Here is a 16,586-nt window from a genome sequence, read left to right as displayed (position 1 = left end):
CCCCAACTCCAAACCTTCTAAGCTTCCACTGTATGTCCCTCTCTTCATGATTTCATTTCTCACTGGAGTCCAATACCAGGATTCCCTTCCGTGGACCCTTCAGATTTAAGGATTGCAATGGCTAGGCTCTGACCATCTCAATATACCTTGTTTCTTTGCTCAAACTTGCCCACACCTCCCTAAGTAGTTCTTTTATATAGGAACCTTCCTTTAAATTATCTGGGGTTAATTGTTTCCTGACAGGACCACTTGCTCACCTAGGCTGTTCTCCCCAATATTGTGGTGCATAGCTTCATTTCCTTCTGCAGCTATACGTTCACTTCCCAATCATTCCCTAGAATATAACCTCCATCTGGCAAAGATTTGTCCTTCTTATTCAGCACTGTCTTTTAAGCTCTGAGACTGTACCCTGAACACAAAGCCAATGTCCAATAAAATGTTTGTTGAATGAATGGGTGGAAGTTTTTGTTAAAGATCAAAGAAAAAATGTGTGTTGCTATGATTAAAGTTGTCTCATTTTACTACTTACATCAAGAATATCTAGTGACAGCTATCAGAGGGTATGGGGGTTGGTGACTGGATGAGAGAAGGTGAAGGGATTAAGCAAAAATAACATATAATGTAAATACACAGACAGTGTGATGATAGGTAGAGAGAAAGTGGAGAGGGGAAGAGGGAAGTAGGCAAAAGGGGGAAATAGGGACTGAAAGAGACTTTGCTTGGAGTGATGGGCACACGATGCTGTGTGCAGATGGTGTTTTGTTGAGTTGTGCACTTGAAACCTGTATGGTTTTATGAACCAATGTCATCCTAATAAACTCAATTTAAAAATAAATAAAAATATAAATAAATTGTTTTAAAAAGAATATCTGAATTATACTTAGAAAATCTGAATTAGAATTAGATTACTTTACATTTGGATTATACAGTTATTCAACCTCATTATAAACTAAGTTGAATTTTTGAATTCTTCTAGGAAACTGACCCTCAACCAAAATATTGTTTCTATAGGATTATGTGTCATAGTTTTCAAATAGACAAATTTACAAATAAACTTTTGGAAATAATCTTCAAAATTAAAAGCAAAATAAGCTCCCTTTATTATCTTTGCTTCTACTATAGTCCTGAAAATGTTGCAGTCCCTAAATATATGGTTATAGAGGGACCAATTATATAAAAAAAAAAAGGAAGGAAGGAAGGAAGGAAGGAAGGAAGGAAGGAAGGAAGGAAGGGAGGAAGGAAGGAAGAAAGGGGGTTTAGTTACAATTTCAGGGGAAATAATTTTAAAGTTGTATTCTCAAAGATATGTTTGTAACAACTGTGAGTATCATTGTGGGATGAAATGTGTTCACCCAAAATTTATATGTTGAAAACCCAAATCCCAGTATCTCAGAAGGTAACCAATTTGGATAGGGCCTTTAAAGAGATAAATGAGGTAAAATGAGGGGGGATGCACGATCCCTGATCCACGTGACTGTATTTGGTGATAGGCCTTCAAAGAGGTGATTTAGTTAAAATGAGGCTGATACATGCGGCCTTAATTCAATATGACTTGTCATAAGAAAAGAAAGACACCAGGAATGCACTGGCTCTGAAAAAAGGCCATCTGAGGACACAGTAAGAGGACAGACATCTACAAACTAAGAAGAGGGTGGGCGTGTTCTCACCCGAAATCAACACTACCAGCCCCTTGATCTTGGACTTTCATCCTACAAAACTGTGAGAAATATATTACTGTTGTTTAAACCATCCAATTTCTAGTATTTTGTAAACAGCATTCTTAGCAAACTAATATATTGTTAAGCCTTATTGTCTTAATTTATAAATAAAATACGAATTTTATTTCCTATGGAAAAATTTTGAGTGTTGTAAAATTAATATAGAAACATGAGATTGCAGGTAGAAGCTAAACACTGTAGATTAGTTTGTGATATAAAATAAAGCTAGACAGACACACATTTAGAATAATTTCATCTAGTAGACAATGACTTCTCTATTTTTTTTTTTTTCAGATTAGGGCCCATAGTAGGTACTCAAATTTTTATAGATTGGTTGAAGATTGAATACATTTATATATTTTACAGTAGTGATTCTTAAAGGGTGATTGTTGAGCCATCAGCATCAACATCATCTAAGAACTTCTTAGAAAGTCACATTCTTGAATGAAACTCCAAATTTACTGGATCAGAAACTCTGAGGGCCTTCAATCTGTTTTAAAGCTCTTGAGATGAATCTGATGCCGGCTAAAGTTAGAGAAACACTACTGTACATCACTATAAACCTGACTGTTGCAACATTAACATAATACCTTTGGAAAAGTATGTAGGGAGAGAGTTCACAATCTCAGAAATAAATTGAATTATCCCCTCCAAATATCATTGTATTAACAATTGATATTTATTAAAATGGAAATGTTTCATTAATTATTATTTGAATTCTAAATCTTACAGCATTGCAAATAGGAACTAATTAATATTATAGTACTTAAATATTAATAATATATTAATAAATTATAACTACTTAAAAATCTAATTTTAAGTAACATTTAAAATATTTAGGGTGCTCTTTCAAAAAACATACAAGGCAATATGTCACACTTAATACAGTGTACTATTAGTAGCACTTATGAAACATTAACAGTAGTCCTAGTTCATCCAATATTACTCATCACATAATTACATAAAAACTTAAACACAATGTGAGTTCTTAATGCTTTTTGTCACCTGTAATTTGATGAATGATCCTCAACCACTTAAGAACTTTAATTAACCTTAAAATAAAATAGTAAAGAATCATTATTTCTAACAAAGAATATTTTTCACTGTTCATTATTTGCTTCATCTACAAGGTGCAGAGATGGGAGCACTGATTTTTAAATGATTTAGACTTGCCAAAAGAAATACATAAGAATCCACTTCAATAGACTTTTAAGAATTAGTTCACGTATGTAAACAGCCTCTCTGAAATCGTTGCACTACTAATTTTTCAGTATGTGAATGTTTTTAATTCATAATATAGACAGTGTTCAAAAGGTAGTAGAAAAATTAAAAACGAAAGAACCTCTGTTACAGAACTTAGAACCAATAAATAATCCACTACACATCTGCTTATAGTCATAATAAACTAAATTAAATAGCAAATACTGTATTTTCCTCAACAGTAAGATGTTTTAAACTTGCTTGGTCTGCAATCATAGCCTGTGTACCTCTTTGTGTTACAAAAAGGCTGCCATCTATATTTATAAAAGCCTAAGCTACCGAATGACTGGTTTACCAGTCCCTATGACACATAGATGCTTAACTGCCCACTAGTGGTCAGTGTGCTCCCACAGCCAACCTCCCGCAGTCCCTCCCCACAGCCGGCCAGCCCTGATTCGCCCTGATCGGGACTGGGCGAGATGGCCCCAATCAGCCCAATCGCTGGCCAGGCCGAGGGACCCTACCTGTGCACAAATTCATGCACAGGGCCTCTAGTCTTTACATAACACAGACTAAGAGTTGAGAATTCTCATGTGGCCTGACCAGACCACATGAAGTCAGTGCCTCTGAGTATTGTGAGGCCAGGTGTGCCTCCTAATTGTCCAGCCAGTGGACAAGAAGATGGTGATTAGTTGGAGTCCAGTAGATTACCTAATAACCACAGTAAAATGTTAGAGTAATGGTGAAAAAAATATTTCAAGGTCTCTGTAATTATAATCTATAATAATAAAAGCTTGATATACTAATTAGACCAGACAGCCAAACAACCTTCCAGGGAACCTTCCGGAGGCAAGCCACCACAGCTGCAAGGGCTGAGCCCCTTGCATGAATTTCATGCATCAGGCCTCTAGTATGATATAAACATAAAGACTTTTATTTGTGACCAATAGAAATAAAAATCTGTATAGTAGTGGCAATACTTTTGTAACTTGTTGCTTATATTTAACATGAAAGAAATGCTAAATTTCTATTAGTGTTAGGGATTATAAAGATGTCCTTTTTTCCCAGTCCATGTTAACAGACTTCCTGAATTATATAAATCAAGGATCCCTTTCCCATTTAAGCACTCTGTTATGGAGAGATATTATACAATACCATGAAGTTATCAGTCAAGGAAGAGTGTGGGAAGTTCCACAGGACATATGCCCCAGTAACTTCAAAAAATATATGATATATAACAGATATTTCTAAACTTAAGAGACATTCAGCCAAATGCAATGTTAACATCCCAATTCAAATCATTCAACTTTAAAATGCATTTGGGAAAAGTAAGAGAAAAATTAACTTCAACCAGGTCAAATTAAATTTATTTTCCTAAGTATAACTATGATATCATGTTTAAGTTTAAAAATTCTTATCTAGTAGAGATATATACTGAATTTATTGTGGATGAAAAGTAATATGTCACCTAAGATTTGCTTTCAAATACACCAGGATACAAATGAGGGGGGGGATTGATGAAATAAGAGTAACAGAATATTGGTAGTTGTTAAAACTGGGAACATGGGGTTCTAGTATACCATCCTTGATCATTTAATTGACTTCAGAATTTCTTTAATAAATAGATGCTTAAAGATGAAAAATTGCCAGAAGCCCTTAAGATAGTAGAAATTTAACCTAGTTTAATTGGTAATGAAGCTCCTAGAGAAGGTGTAATGGACATCTCTTTGCCACACCTCACCCCAAAGCACAAGAATAGTGATGATGGCAATTCAGATATACCAACTGGAAAGCATAAAGTCTTTCCTTTAAGTGGAAAAAAGGTGAAGGTTCTTGACTTAATAATAATAATAATAATAATAATAATAAAATCATATGCTGAGGTGGGTAAGATGTATGCTAAGAATGAATCTTCTAGCAGTGAAATTGTGAAGTAGGAAAAAGAAATTTCAAATGGTTTACTGAAAGAAAGAAACCACCTTCACATAACTTTTATTAGAGTATAATGTTCATTGTTCTATTTTATTAGTTACTAGAGGCCTAGTGCACAAATATTTGTGCACTGGGGGGTGGGGGGGGGGGGGGGGGCTCAGCCTGATGAATCTTGCAATCCGGGATCCCTCGGGGGATGTCCACCTGCCAGCTTAGGCCCACTCCCTGAGCGCTGCTGTGGAGGCGGGAGAGGCTCCCACTGCCACTGCTCCGCTGGCCAGCCATGAGGTAGTTTCTGGCTGAGCAGCGCTCCCACTGTGGAAGTGCACTGACCACCAGGGGGCAGCTCCTGCATTGAGTGTCTACCCCCTTGTGGTCAGTGCACGTCATAGCAACTGGTTGTTCCTGGTCATTCCACTGTTAGGGTCAATTTGCATATTACCCTTTTATTATATAGGAATTGTTAATCTCTTACTGTGCCTAATGTATAAATTAAACTTTATCATAAGTATGTATGTATGTACAGAAAAAAAATATTGTATATATAGGGTTTAGTATGAACCAAGGTTTCAGGCATCCACTGGGGTCTTGGAATGAATTCCCCATAGTCTAGCAATGAATTACAAACAGCAGTCATGTTTCTTAGAAAATGTGGTCCTCATTTCAAAAAGGTTCTTTTCTGGCTTTTTAAAATAGATCCACAAATCAGAAGTCAGCCATTAGAAAGTTGATGTGATGGTTCTTAAAAAAAAGGATCAGCCTGGCTGGTATGGCTCAGTGGTTGATTGTTGACCTAAGAACCTGGAGGTCACCTTTGATTCCCTGTCAGGGCACATGCCCAGGTTGTGGGCTCGATCCCCAGTGTGAGGCGTGTAGGAGGCAGCCGATCAATGATTCTCTCTCATCACTAATGGTTCTCCCTCTCCCACTTGCCTTCTCCCTTCCTCTCTGAAATCAATAAAAATATATATTTTTAAAAAGGGAATAGTCCATAATAAATTGAAGCATTAACTACTAACATTACAAAGCATGTGCAAGTACACCACACAAAGTCTTCACATAAACCTCACTTCATCCTCTCTGCCATTATAAAAATCTCACCATTCAAAACCAGCATAATATATGTCTATCACACTGAATCTTTTCCTTTTAGAGTTCCACCTTGCTTTACTTTATTTAATCAACTTAAATAGGTATTTAGAGAGCATGTGACTGTATACCGGTCACTCTTAAATTGATCTCAACAAGGATTTCCAAGTAGTCTGGCTAGTATTAACAATTTCTAACATATTCAATTTGGAAATAAGAACAGTCTAAAGGTATAGAGGGGCATAGCTGAGGCATTAGACCTGAAGCTGCGGCAAGCCCACGGGAATGGCTTCATTTGCTCACAACTCCCAATGGCTTTCAAGAGACTGTGTTTTTGTTTTGTTTTGTTTTGTTTTGTTTTTTATCTTTCGCAAAGCTTATAACTGGAGGAGAGGCCCTTTAGGCAACTTCTCTTGAGAATAACAACCAGAGAGATTCTTAGAGAAAAATGACTGTCTTCCCTTCTCTGTCACAACTCAGGGAGAAAACTTTGTTGTGGGCTATAAAAGTAAAAACACAGCTCTTTGAAGAACACATGCAGGAAATACATCACCTTGCCTTTTCTAATATTCTAAGTTACTCATTAGAAAAATACTACCGTAATTCCATTAATTGTCAATTTGTTGTGTACATAATTCATATTTGCTATTTAGAATAATAGAAAATGATGTGTTAGAAAGCTCTGTAATAAGAATATTGAGAGGAATAACAATTTTATATCAACAGTCCCAATTTCTGTACTGATATTTTTTGTGCAACGTTGATATAGTAAATTAATGTTCCAATGTTCTTGCTTATTTTTTCTACCTTTATAGAACATGAAAAGAAAAGCTCAGCCAAGCACTATTCCATTTTGTTCTTGTGTAACAGCAAAAATCCTTAGATATTTGATAACCAGCTGACTAGCCCAGACATTAGGATAAGTCTATACTTACTTGGTACATTTATATATCACAGAGGAAAATATAAGCAGCTATTTATGGTTACTGCTTCACCAATTCTGAGAATAAATTCGCCCAGTCATTTGTGCATGGTGTAACTGTTCCGTTTTTGTTGTGTTCACTAATATACCCAGAACATTCCAGTGATTAGGGGTTTGCCATATCACATTACCTCGTGATGAGCAACACCTCTTATTCAGTGATATGCAACAAATTCTTTCCATGCTTACTTCATGTCGTTTTATAACAATAAAGATCCCATGGATGCAAAGCCAAGCAAATCTTTGATGGCAGAAGGAAAACATAGAATGACAGAAGATTATAAAGATGCCTGACAAGAAAGAGAAGAGGAAGAGGCACCTCTCAACACTGAATAACCAGATAGCTACTCCCTGTTAGGAAAGGTCCAAGTGTTAGTACTATCCAGAGATTCAAGAATCCTCCCTCCACCCACACGCGGCCTCTCTGTCAGCAAGCACACAGCATTTAGCAAGTATCTGTCATGTGCTTCGATTTGGATTTAGCACTGTGAGGGATATCAAAACACATAAAGGTCTGATGGTCAATGAGCTTGCAATCTATCCGTGATGCAATAGTTACATAAACACATACAATCATTAAGACCTAATGAGTGCTACTGATCTAAAGGCAGGAGTAGTTTGGCCCTAGCTGGTTTGGCTCGTGCATAGAACATCAACCTATGGACCAAAGGGTCCCAGGCTCGATTCCGGGTCAAGGGCATGTACCTTGGTTACAGGCTCCTCCCTGGCCGGGGCCCTGGTCAGGGCGCATGCAGGAGTCAACCAATCAATGTATTTCTCTCACACCGATGTTTCTCTGTGTCCTTCCCTCTCTCTTCCACCCTCTCTAAAAATCAATGGAAAAATATCTTTGGGTGAGGATTTAAAAAAAAAAAAAAAAAGGGCAAGAGTAGTTTGAATCCCAACAAACTCAGTAGGGCTGGGTATATCTTCGTGGACTAAGTAGGGTCCATGGTGGGACGTAAGGGTTAGCTAAGATTTTGTGAGACTAAAGGCAAATCACTTTCAAGCACAGAAAATAAACACACAGGATTAGGTTGATGCTAGTTATCCTGCAAAAGAAAAATAGTCAGATTTTTTTATGGAATTGATTAACAGAGCTTATTCAAGAGACTGTGGGTAAGCATTTTAGGAAACAAAAGAGAGGAATAAATGTTGTCTACAGAGGAAAAGAGAAAGATCAAACACTAAATGAGAAGCTCACTGATATAGATTAGTGAGAGACAAATGAATACTTGTGATGATAGAAGGATTCAATGATACAGAGCAAAGGAGATAAAGTCAACTAATATTTATGCACCACTCTTATGCCAAAGCAATGCGCTAAGTGTCTTACCAGAGTACAATTGTATTAGGTATCAATCGCGTTATTGCAGTTTCTTCCAGATATTCCCAATAGTATTCCAAGGGATTGTGTTCATATTCCACAGTCAACCAAGACCAGGCTGTAACTTTGGATATAACTCCCACTACACACTGGGTGAGAGTGAAAGAGAATTCTTGATCAGTCAATGACTTACACTATGATATAGAGTAGCTAAGGGCCTGCCTCTCTATGTCCAGAGGCAGCCTGGACTCCATCCTTAGAAACTCTCATGGCATCTCAAAGTCTCAGAATTTTCTGCCCTAGTTGAGGTGCCTATCCAAACCCTGTCTAAACCAGATTTAAGAAACTATTGAAACATTTCCTTCAGCAAAAAACTTCAAAATTCCATTATCTCAGCAAATCTTCAATATCCTCCACATTCCTGATGCATCTAAAATGATCCTGCCCACCTCTCCAGGTTCTTCAGCCTGTAGAGACTTCATCTCCTCCTACAAGGCTGGCAGCCACTATTGGCTATGGACCAAACAATCAAGCTGCTTTATCTTTCTATGTCATTGGGCATATAAGTGTGTCTATCAAAGAAGCAGTTTATGCATCACCTTCACTATGAAATTTAGCCTAACATTGCAAGGCAAATTTTTTTTCCATTCTTTTAAAAAATCCTGAATATTCTTCTCTGGCTTTTTCATATATCTAAAGGTTTTTATTGTATATGATAGCATCTTTTCAAAAACCAGCTCTTGTTATTTTCCAGATTTCAATAATATACCATTCCTGAAACCCAACACTAACAAGTTTACTATTTTTCTTCTAAGAATACATTCCCGGTATAAATACTTTATTAATTATATAAAATCATAAATCTTTTGCTAAGTGATTTCTTAATTTATATTTATTTAATTCAGTCTTCCCTCTTAAGTATTTTTCTTTATATATAATCATATCAACTTAATTGTTTTGGGGTTGTTTTTTTTTTGTGTTGGTGGCAATGGTAGTTTTTCACTTACTGCTGTTCTTTTGCTTACTTCCTAACACATCAGTCTTTCATCTCTGAGCTAAGAAATGACCCAGAGAGAACAAAGAACATCAGTAACCGTATTATGTGTTCATTCTTTATACTTTTTTGTTTTATTTTTTACTCTAAGTCAACAGTTTCTGCTTACCTCTCCTCTATGGTTGGGATTTTAGGCTTTAGAAAATTTTGTTTCTTAGTTTACATACTCTAAGTTCTGAAAGAACAAATAGCTTTTATTTATCCAATTGAGTCTCCACTAACTTTCTGTAACTTGATCTGTCACCTTGAGCTGCTGAGTCCTAAATGTTCTTCGGGGGATGATAGCAGGTTCTGCTCATCACCTTTTCTTTCCCACAGGTGGGGGGCAAAGGTACTATGACAAAAATAGAGATTTTAGGACATTATTATCTGGGGCAACGTGACTGATGTTACTTTGTATTTTTTCTAATCACCTTATATTGAAACGTGTGCAATTTCTTTCTATTTCAATATATATGACATGAATCTTTAACTAAAACTAAGCACTTCTGTCTGACACCCCTTTTCACTTTTCAGTATCATTAATGAGCCTGTATCTCTATCTCAAATATCATTCCCTCCTTGTGTGCCATCTAGCTTTTCCAAGTTGTTCCTGCTGTATTTAATACAGACTACCAAAGATTTAGTATTAGATTTAGTATTAGAGCCGTCTTGTCCCACCTCCAGCCTCTCATCCCCAGTCAAAATGCAGCTGTTTGGGGTCAAATTCTCTGTTAAACTTGGTAACTGGCTATTTGAACTCATAATTTGCATTCAAGGTTTCATTTGTAACTTTTACTAGTAAAACTTTGGCAAGTCACTTTCACTTGATAATGAACTGCGGTTGTCTCCATCACACATTCGTTTCAAATTTTGCTTTTACTGTAAAGCACCTTAATTTCTTTACTTTGAATACCAATACAGTACTTTGTTACATGACAGAAGCGGCATTATTTTTGTCCTCTCCTTTACCCAGTTGCTGTGACCTACCATTTCCACCAGCCAGGTTTGGCTATGCTTGTTCTTCTTCCATCTAATGTGAAGGTACACTCACAGACAGTCCTGATTTTTTATTGGTGTCAATAATAAAAAGAAAAAGAAATATTGCATGATGCCGAGCCTCTCAACAACCATATTAAGCAATTGTGGGGAAAGTAACTGTCTCCCCACTTTAAATGGAAGAAGCTGGGCTGCAATAAAAGTGTTCACTTTTTATATAAAAAAGTCTGAGGTTGATCCGGAAAAGGAGCCCCCAAAATTTGCCTCCTATGTTAGCATATCAGTCAATAGAATAAATTTTATTTTCATTTAAGATAAAATCATAGGGCTGGACGGGCTTGGCTTTAGTCAGGTCCTAGGCAGAAGTCTATCATTGCTGTGCCAGAAGGAAGGTAAATTTCACAAATGTTTATAGAAGAACTTTTTGTAATATGATTCCATGATTTTTTTGGAATGTTAGAGGAAGCGAACAGTAACTGTGTGTCTCAAACAGAATGCAGACTAACCAGGAAAAATGGCACGGAGTTCTTTTGGAAGAGGAAAACAATCAGTGTCACTGTGATACTCATAAAGCTTTCTTTGAGCATGCTACCTGGGTTCAAAGCTATCTTGGTCCTATGTTGTCATTTATTTATTGATTCATTCAATAATTATTTACTCAGGAGATATTATAGGCCAGACCTACCCCCGCCAAAAAAAAATCAGAAAAAAATCCTTTCTCCCATCGCTTATAACCTTTTAGAGAGGATAGAAGCAATTACTTATTAGTGTTAACTCTGTAAGAGCACATGGTCAGGGCAATGCTTTAAGATTTCAGGGTTCAGTGAGGCTTTCCTTTTAAAAAAAATACATATTTTTATGGATTTCAGAGAAGAAGGGAGAGGGAGAGAGAGATAAAAACATCAATGATGAGAATCATTGATCGGCTGCCTCCTGCATGCCCCCTACTGGGGATTGAGCCGGCAACCTGGGCATGTGCCAGGAATCGAACTGTGACCTTTTGGTTCTTGGCTCCACCCTCAACCACTGAGCCACACAGGCCAGGCCAGTGAGGCTTTCTAAAGGAAGCTATAACTTTAACCTAGGATGTGAAAGATGAAAATAACAGTAACCCAATCAAATAGGAGGTAGGGTAGTTAATGAATATTGCAGGTACAATATGTACAAAGCCACAGATGAAAACACAGTATGGCATGTTAGATAAACTGTAAGAAGGTCAGTATGGGTGGAGTGCCAGAGTGTGAAGTGAAAGAGCTAGGGCCACAACACTAGCTGAAATAACCAAAGAAAAAAGAGAGAAATAAGTGACACATAGATAAGAGAGGAAATATCATGAAAACTAGGGATGTTAAAAAGTAATGTGATTACTGTGCACAATTCTGAGCTAATGTATTTGAGAAGAATAATTCTTCCCCAAAAATGCAACTTAGCAAAATAGACCCCAAGAGAAAGCTTAAACATATCATTTGTCAAATATAAAGGAGAAAATGGTTCGAGTTCACTTGGTACTCATTAAAAACTAACTAAATAAAAACAAACAACAAAAATAAACAAAGAATTCTTCAAGTTCTTTAAAACATGAAATTATTCTATTGCAACTATTTCAGATGATAGGGGGGAAAAAACCTTCTAAATTCATTTTAGGAAAGAAGTATAGCATTGATTCCCCAACTGGCAACAACTAAAACACACACACATACTACAACCCATCTCAATGGCAAATACTGAAAAAAAAAAAAAATATATATATATATATAAATATTATCAAAAAGAATACAAATCATATTAAAGATAACATAGCATAAGAAAGTGAGGTTAATTTTAAGTTCCAGATCAGGAAAACCTTTACATAATCCCTTTATCTTCTGAGCTAAGGAGAAAAGTTACAAGGTCATTTCTAGATAAGAGGATAAAACTTTACAAAACAAACAAAAACTGGCTGACTCCATTTATAATAGCAAATGTGCATACTTAGATTAAAAAATTATATACATAGACTTATTAATATACAAATGCACATACATATAGACATCAAGAAGTATAAATATCAAGAAATACACAAAACCTTACACACTGAAATCACTCAAGCCACAAAAGTAAGCTTGGACAGGAAGACTCAGTGCCATAAAGACATCAGTGCTCCCTAAATCAATTTATAAATTTAATGTAAACTCTATATAATACTATTAAATTTTTTCTCTTGAGTTATATAGATGACATGATGCAATATTGGGATTTCCTTCAAATAATCATGAGTGGATAGGAAAACTATTCATGGATTGATCATTATTCAACAGTATGATGAATACATGGGAATTTACTATATCATTCTGTTTTAATGTTTGACATTTTTTATAATAAACAAACATTTTTAATTATAAATTAAAGATGATGGCAGGTGTGGCAGGAAATAAGGAAGCCCGTGGTAAAAATCCCACAATATTAAGTCTTCAATTTGAAATATAATTTCTTGGAATGATATTCCATATTTTTCGTCATCGAGCCAATTAGCCTATCAAGAAGTTTACAGTGATGAATAGCAGTGGACTGGAATGTTGTGATATTCAAAGGATTGTTTTGTATGTAAAGGGTCATTTTGTGCCTATCACATTGGAAGGATGCCTACTGCTGAACTAAACTGTAAAAATGAATAATGTCTTTATGTTCAAAATACAAAGCCCACAATATATTAATTGTCCTGTTATTACAAATGTTGCTTGCAATCCAGAGTTTTTTGTTGTTGTTGTTGTTGTTGTTTTTGTTTTGCATTTTAGTAGAAAAAAATCTAACTATGCAGTCACATAAGTAGAATCATAGCATGTTCATTTTTTTACAAATTCAAGTCATTTAACTTTATATTTAACAAATGAGGAAACAGAATATTTTGACTTTTCAAAGTATTATTGACTGAGCTCAGACTAAAACCCAGAACTTTCCCTTCCCAAAGTAGTGCTTCTTTCACTGCCCAACCTAAAATTATGCAATAAGATAGCATACCTTTCAAATAAATCATTCTGATTGTTACTAATGAAAACTCTCCAATGAATTTTAAAGAAAGCTTTGACTCGCTACACTCCCTTCTAATAACTCCATCTTTACCTAATATGTGGTAATGCCTTAAAGGAGCCTTTGTATCTGCTATTGCTATTAACTAACCTTGATTATTCCCCAAGCTCTTTCACAGTGCCTGACATACAATAGGCAGCTAATTAATGCTCACTGGAGAATAAAGGATGTGGCAGATCTATATGTCAACAATTGCAAAGATTTATTTAAAAGCAAAATGCCACTTTCTGTCAATGAAGTAACAGATGTGATGCAATGTGTTTCTAAAATATTGACATAATTAGGTGTAGGACACTATTGTTGGTGTATTTTTTTTTTTCAGAGAGGAAGGGAAAGGGAGATAGAGACATCAATGATGAGAATCATTGATTGGCCACCTCATGAACGCACCCTACTGTGGGGATCTAGCCCACAACCCAGGCATGTGCCCTTGACCGGAATCCACCTCCAGGAACCCTTCAGTCTTCAAGCTGATGCTCTATCCACTGAGCAAATCAGCTAGGGCAATTGGTATAATTTTTTATCTGTTTGTTTGTTTTGAGAAACAAAACAAAACTCAATTCCAATAATCCAGGCTGGTATGTGTAGTATGTAAAGTGTCTTTTGGTTAATATAAGGCTCACAAAAACCCAATATACAATTTTACTAAATTTAAATGAAGAAAAAAATTAAGCAATAATGCTAACATAATATGTTGAAGTTTTGCAGTTCATAATTAGAATATATGCTAAAATCCAATAATTAAAAATTATTTTTAGAGAGAAAAAGTATTTTTAAGTGCCAAGAAATTTTAAAAAAATGCCTGACTAAATTCATTTTCATGCATAAAATAATCTATGAAACAGTTTCTAAAACAATAATTAATTCTTATAAATAAATTCTTTTCTGATGCATTATTTGTGAGGGGAATTCATTTTTTTGCTCCTATGCCCAGTATCTTTAATAATGCAGGAAAGTTCTTTGAGTATGAATACCTTCATGTGAATCCAACAGAAACTTTTTACTGCTCTGGATAAAGGAGTTATAGAAAATTAAATAACTGATTCTTGGGTTAATGGGCTTCTTAGTGCACCCTTGTGGTAAAGAAATGTTACAAATGCAACCTTAAAAATTTCAGAGCAGAAAGCCAGCCCTAGAGGAAGCAACAGTGAATCATCTATTCAGTACTTTCAGGAAACACCAGAAATGTCCTACCTGATCATGAAAATAAATTTAGTGAGTTTTATTTTGTAAAAGAAGATACAACATAAGTGATTTGAATACAAAGGTTAGAACAAAAAGAAAATCTCAAATTAAGTTTATAAGAAGGCCACGGAAAATGATATCACCATTGAACAGATATCACTGAATTCATTTACGCCAAATTGCTTGTTCAGCCTTCTATGTTTTATCACATGAGAAAATAGTATTTGGACAATGAGTCTTCATTTCTCTCAGTTTATCAAACCTAGTCACAATTCTTGCCTTACTATTTCTAGCTGAACAAGACATGTCTTTGTCCTGTGCAGAAATGGATGATGTGTTCACATCAACTGGTATCGAGTGAGACACAACATAGTGTTTAACTTAAAAAAAAATTAGGAAAAAGAGCACTGTGTGTAGCTTTGAAAATAAAATAAGTTAAAAACAACAAAACATTTGCAGGGTAAGTTTAATCCATGGAAAGCAAATTTGATATTTCAGGTAAAAATAACTTTCAAAAGTATTAATATTACATTTCTATACACATATACATCAAAGCAAATAGAATTTATCTGACATACATTAGTTCTTATAATAACAAAATTCAATCTAAAACCATCCTATTGCCGAAACCGGTTTGGCTCAGTGGATAGAGCGTCGGCCTGCGGACTGAGGGGTCCCAGGTTCGATTCCGGTCAAGGGCATGTACCTGGGTTGCGAGCACATCCCCAGTAGGGGATGTGCAGGAGGCGGCTGATCGATGTTTCTCTCTCATCGATGTTTCTGACTCTCTATCTCTCTCCCTTTCTCTCTGTAAAAAATCAATAAAATATATTTTAAAAAAAATAAAAATAAAAAATAAAACCATCCTATTTTTCCTGATTACTTTTAGGAAACTTGTGGTTAACTTGGATAATTTTATACCAAAGGATATCTATTGCAAAGGTAAACCAGAAATATATGCAGAATATTTATATCAGTAATGTTTGTAATAACAAATCTTATAAACAATCGAAAGTATACTGACAGGCAAATGGATGACTAAATTGTATATTCATACAATGCAACAATGTCAAATAATGAATGTATAAATATTACATAAAACAACACCAATGAATGGAAACAATCTAATTTTAAATGGGAAAAGTGCAAAAGTTAAAATACTATATAATGTATTTCTGTAAAATTTAAATAATTAAAACAAAAAAATCTACTTGCTAGGATACTTAGTGATGATAAAGACATATTTTTAATAGCAAGATAATATCCACATATGGTCCAATATAACAGTGACTAGAAGGTGATGAGAATTAGGTAGGAGTTAGTGATGGCAGAGACCAGATCATTCAGTGTTCTGTTTTGTAAGCAGGGTGTTAGGTGAACTGGTATCTGTTGTATTATTGCTTGAAAACAAAAACAAACATATAAGTTATGCAAGAGCCAGGGATAATGTCATATGATAAAACAAGGATAAATATCAATCAAATCTGTACCCTGGACTACAAACAAACAAAAGGATACAAATGAAGACAAATTTTAATTAATATATCAGTTTCTTAAAAGAAATGATATTATCTATAATAATAAAAGGGTAATATGCTAATTAGACAGGATGTCCTTCCGGACGACCTTCCGGATGAAGCCGGGGCTGTGAGGGAAGTCCAGGTCCCGGGTGCCAGAGGGAAGCTGGTGCCAGCAGCCAAGGGGAAGGAAGGCCTACTCTTGCACAAATTTCGTGCAACTGGCCTCTAGTAGGTATATAACATAGCTAGGTATTACAGATGTTTGAAAATGTTGTAGTTCAGCTCTGTACCAATAACTTACCTTTTGGTGATCTATTCACACATAAGTACATAAGGCAGAGACCATGTTGATCAATTGTTGACCCTTATATGTCCCCAAAATTAAGCCCAGTGCTTTGCATATAGCAATACTTACCAAATATTTCATGATAAATTGATATTTGATTCAAATATTAATCCAGATTATATTCAAATATTAAACACAGGTAAAAATAACTATTTTTTCCAAAAAAGTAAACATCATTGTATGCATACT

The sequence above is a fragment of the Myotis yumanensis genome, unplaced genomic scaffold, assembly GCF_028538775.1.
Source record: "Myotis yumanensis isolate MYYU_CA2020_CCGP unplaced genomic scaffold, mMyoYum1.0.hap1 SCAF_6, whole genome shotgun sequence".
In the NCBI taxonomy this organism is placed as follows: Eukaryota; Metazoa; Chordata; class Mammalia; order Chiroptera; family Vespertilionidae; genus Myotis; species Myotis yumanensis.
Note: the sequence above shows the minus strand (reverse complement) of the source record.